The following is a 5,263-nucleotide window of genomic DNA, read 5'->3' on the forward strand; positions in this document are numbered from 1 at the left end:
CCCCCCTGTCTTCATTGTTCTCCTATGGAGAGAGCTAAATAAAAGACCAAAACAGGACAACAAAGAGTTAATCTACAAATACATCGCCCTTTATCTCCTGTGACAGTCACCACTGACCTCTCTGAGCTCTGATTACAGCTGTCACCCAGCTCCCTGCCTGTAATCCCTTTGTTTTCAGCTTTCTGCTGCCAGCTAACTCCCTCCTTCCTCCTTCCCCCTCCCCCCTCTATAGGAACAGACAGTGTGACTCATGCAACAAGTCACAATTTTCTGATTTTTTGCAGTGGATGGAAAAGAGGAAGGAGGGGGGGACCTGGGAAAAGGCTTTTTAAATGCAGATAATGGCATATTTGGCTAATAAAACCCATTACAAAGTTTCTTAAAATCGCCTGGACTATTGATTTCTGAAAAAAAAAAAAAAAAATACGACTGTGACACTTTAAGCTTTGGTTCAGTACAAGATAATGATGGTGCTGCATTTAATGGTACAGTCATAGTACTTGAAATGCAGAACTTAAAAATGTTGTACTTGTAAGAGGAACATTTGCAAAAAAAATAGTGATCTTTTATAAGGGATTTTAAAAATGTTTCCATAAAGCCAACCATACGGTTGGTCCAATTTTTGTGCAGGAATATAAAAGCTTGTTGCTTCAGTTACATATAGACAATTCTTTGTCATGTCACAATTAATCTAAGCATAATAAAATTCTAACTGGAAATGAGCGCAACTCGACCATGCTCCAGTCCACTTACTCGGCATTTGAATAATACTGGCTGACATTCAACTTCTCAAGCCTGGGCATGGGTCTCCAAACTGCGGCCCTCCAGCTGTTGCGAAACCATTTCCCATCATGCTTGGATAGCTAAAGCTTTGGATTTGGCTGTCCAGGCATGATGGGAAATGTAGTTTTGCAACAGCTGGAGGGCCTCATTTTGGAGACCCATGTCTCAAGGCTTAAGGAGTCAAATGCTAAATGCTCAGGCTCTGACGAAACCCAAGCATACTCTCGAGGTTCGCCTATCTCTAGTCATCACTGCTACACAATGAACAGCGATCCCACTGATCTATGACTGATGAGCTATCCTATGAATACATCAATTTATTTTGGCCAGAAAACCCCTTTAAGTTCACACCCATTTGATCGCTACGGCCTATATTTTCTTGTTTAATAGCTTGTGTTAGGCCATGTTCACACTACGTAAGTAGCGTAGTAATCACAGCTGTTGTAACAAGTACCGTAGAAATCACAGTTGTTAGGTAATGCTGCCTTCTAAGGAATCCCGGCCGGAGTGTATACACATAGTACATATATACATACACATAGTATACACTCCGGCTGGAATCCCTAGCCGTGCCGCAAGAAACTGACATGTCAGTTTTTTGCAGCCACAATTCAATGAATAATGGCCGCAGAAAACCCTGTCAGTGCACACTATGGAGCAAGCAGCTCCGGCCACATGCTCCATTGTGTGCAGCGGGGAATTCGGATGTGGGCGCGCACGTCGATCCAAATAAAATAAAAAGATGTTCCTGCAGTCGATAGGGCAGTATCACCCACAGGAACATGTTAATACAACAGCTGTTGTTTTAACACTGTGTGAATATAGCCTATGGCTGTATCCATGTTTTCCAGGACTTCCTAGGGCAGCTTTTAATAAAAGGTAATTTTTATACATATTTTTGCGCCCTTGAGGATTCAGCCTTTTTTCTCTATTTTTACAGAAATATATTTTTTGCTATGAGTTTGAAGTCCCAAAATCTTCACCATCAATAAAATACTTGATGTAAAAAAACTACATGTAAATGGTCATTGGGGGTCTTCATTCACAGGTACAGGATCTGCAGCAGATTTGATGCTGTGTTCCATCATTTACACTGATATCTGCAGCAGGTCCTGTACAGGCCTCAATCACACGTCCATAGTTCTGTCCGCAACAGCAATACAGACCCATTAGTTTGAATGGAAACCTCACACATAGTGAGCACGCTGTGTGACCGCACATATAGCTGCCTCTCTGGCTCCATATGGATCATCCAGCATTCCTTGTCTAGGATACATCCTCTGCCTGCGTTTTTACCACAGTCACCACCATAGAGGAACCTTCAGTGGATGACATAGTTGGCTCTCAGTGTTATGGCTACGCCTATGATGCAGTGGTGCAGCTACCATAGAGGCAGGGTAGGCAGCTGCTATGGGGCCTGTGGATGCACAGGGAAGATAAGAGCTGTCTGACATGCTGCAACACAAGTAAAGTTATAAGCTAAGTTAAAGAGAAGGAGATCTCTGCTTCACTTACACACTTCAGTACATAAGGGGTTAAGCAGAAGGTAGTCTGTTCCTGCACATATGTATTTAACCATATACATACCTCCCAACTTTTTGGAAGGTCAAAGAGGGACACTTGTGGTTCACGCTAGGAATATTTTACAGACATTTCTATACTTTTTAATTCAAATATGCCTTCACACATACAGGATCTGCTGCAGATTGATGCATTTGGTTACATTGATATCTGCAGCAGATCCTGTATGTGTGAGTGCATCCTTAGCTCTAATTCACACATCAGTAACCCTGTCTGTAATTATGGACCCACAACTGCAAACAGGATTACATAAGTGTTTCAGTAACTGTCCGCATTTGCAGGGACCCACTGATTCAAATAGGTGACACGGACGCATAATGGCTTAATCGTTTTTTTGCGGCATGGATCATGAACCAACAATGGATCCATCTACACCTACAGCATACCTCACAACTTTTGCTGGGAGGAAAGAGGGACAGTCATGGCAATGCACCACACCCTTTTACCGCATCACCTATTACCATTATATAGGAAACCGCATAGTGACTTATACCCCCCATACCATTACTGAATAACATACACTATACAAAGAGCAATACTCTCCCTTAGCAGTGACCATATAGCGGTAGATGAGACTGTACACAATAAATGATTATATTGCAGTTATTCAGTGACTCTCAGGGAGGTCTTCTCTTCTTGATCACTTTTGTGTTTCTTTGCCATCATGCACAGCCATTTTAAAAACCTCTCCGGCCCTTTGCGAGACAAACATTTTAGGCTCTTCTCTCCAGTATCATCCTCATCTGCTTCACAGAAACTCTCTGTGCCCCCATATGGTACAGATCCCCCTGTGCCTCCATATCCCATTGTAGTACCCCCTAGTTAATCCCACTGTAGTAACCCCCATCTTCTCATAGGACACACTTTAGTAACCCCCTCTCCCCCACACACTGTAGTAATCCTTTTCCCTAGTTAATCCCACTGTAGTAATCCCCCCTCCCTTTGTTAATCCCACTGTAGTAATCTCCCCTCATCATAGGTCCCACTGTAGTAATCCCCCCTCCCTTTGTTAATCCCACTGTAGTAATCTCCCCTCATTATAGGTCCCACTGTAGTAATGCTCCCTCCATTTGTTAATCCCATTGTAGTAACCCCCACATCATAGGTCCCAGTGTAGTATCCAGAAGCGGCAGCATGTAGGAGACAGACAGGAGAGAAGAGGGATGCAGAGGTACCGCTGGGCTGGAGCAGAGAGTTTCCGGGGCAGCAGCTGAGCTGTGTGTGAGGCTCTCTGCATGTTTGAAGCCACCTGACACTGTCAGCAGCCACAGGAGCCGCTCACAATGTCAGATGGCTTCAGTGACGCCTGCGGGACACAAGGGGGCCGTCCCGGGACATCACCCCCAAATCGGGGCTGTCCCGCCGGATCCGGGATGGTTGGGAGGTATGCTACAGATGTGTGTATGGGATCATATGATCTGCATGTGTGACAGGGGCCATAATGTCACATGATACATGTAAATATAACTATTTTTAGGATCCAACTTGCACCACGATGGAATAATATGCAGGTTTGGGTCTATTATACAGTAAGAAACCAGACACTTTCTATGGCAACATAAAAAGTTTATTAATGCCAATCTAATTCCTAGGTCAAAAAGAGGGATATGTAAGGGACAAAGAGGGACAGAGGGACGTGGGTCAAAATCAGGGACTGTCCCTCCAAAAGAGGGACACTTGGGAGGTGTGCCATAAGGCTCCTAATGGGCCCTTATAGTTAAAGGGGTAGTGCGGCAGTAAAGAATTATTGACAGAATAACACACATTACAAAGTTATACAACTTTGTAATGTATGTAATGTCTGTGAATGGCCCCTTTCCCCGTGTCCCACCACCCTCACCCGTGTACCCGGAAGTGTGGTGCGCTATACATACCTGTCACGTGCCGACTCGTCTCCGATCTTCAGTCAGCGATGTCATCTTCGGACGGCCGGGCCGAATCCCTCCGAGTGTCCTGAGTGCCGGCCGCCCTATTCAGCGTCATCAGATGCTCAGCCGCGATTGGCTGAGCACAGTTTGGCTGAGCAGCTGATGACGCGGCCGCATCATCGACTGCTCAGCTGCGATTGGCTGAGCACAGTTATGCTCAGCCAATCGCGGCTGAGCAGCCGATGACGCGGCAGAGGGCGGCCGGCACTCAGGACACTCGGAGGGATTCGGCCGAAGACGACATCTCTGACTGAAGATCGGAGACGAGTCGGCACGTGATGTATAGCGCACCACACTTCCAGGTACACGGGCGGGGGTGGTGGGACACGGGGAAGGGGGCCATTCACAGACATAACATACATTACAAAGTTGTATAACTTTGTAATGTGTGTTATTCTGTTAATAATTCTTTACCGCCGCACTACCCCTTTAAATACAGTGGACTGACAGGGCAAGCAGCCATTGGCTCTCTGCTCTGCCTGTCACTCTTGTGATTGCCTCTGGCTACAAGAGATTTTATTTTTGGCCACATCACCGAGCATACTAAATGTCTATTTATTCAGTGCTTTGTGTTGTGGTGTGGTGTGTGGGTGGGGTACACTTTTATTGCTATGGGCCCCATGAATCCTAGCTACGCTCCTGCTAGGATGACTTTATTCACTGCGACTCACACAATCATAGACACACGAATAACCTATAGGAGGTAATGGAGTAAGCTGGCTATGTGGTCTCTAGCGGCTCCGCAGCCGGCCGAACACCCACTGCCGCCGCATCTGCCCAGACAACACCCAGTACCCCGAGCAGCGCACTCACTGAATGAAGCCCCGCCTTAATAAATGGGCGACCAATCAACTTCTTAGTTCCGTGACGTTTCCGGAAGTGACTGGTCTCTGTGCGCGCCCCGAGACACCCCTCTCTTCTCCTTACTGATTGGCTAATTAGTGACGTTTCAGCGCGCGTAGGGAGTGGCC

The sequence above is a fragment of the Dendropsophus ebraccatus genome, chromosome 1, assembly GCF_027789765.1.
Source record: "Dendropsophus ebraccatus isolate aDenEbr1 chromosome 1, aDenEbr1.pat, whole genome shotgun sequence".
Classification (NCBI taxonomy): domain Eukaryota; kingdom Metazoa; phylum Chordata; class Amphibia; order Anura; family Hylidae; genus Dendropsophus; species Dendropsophus ebraccatus.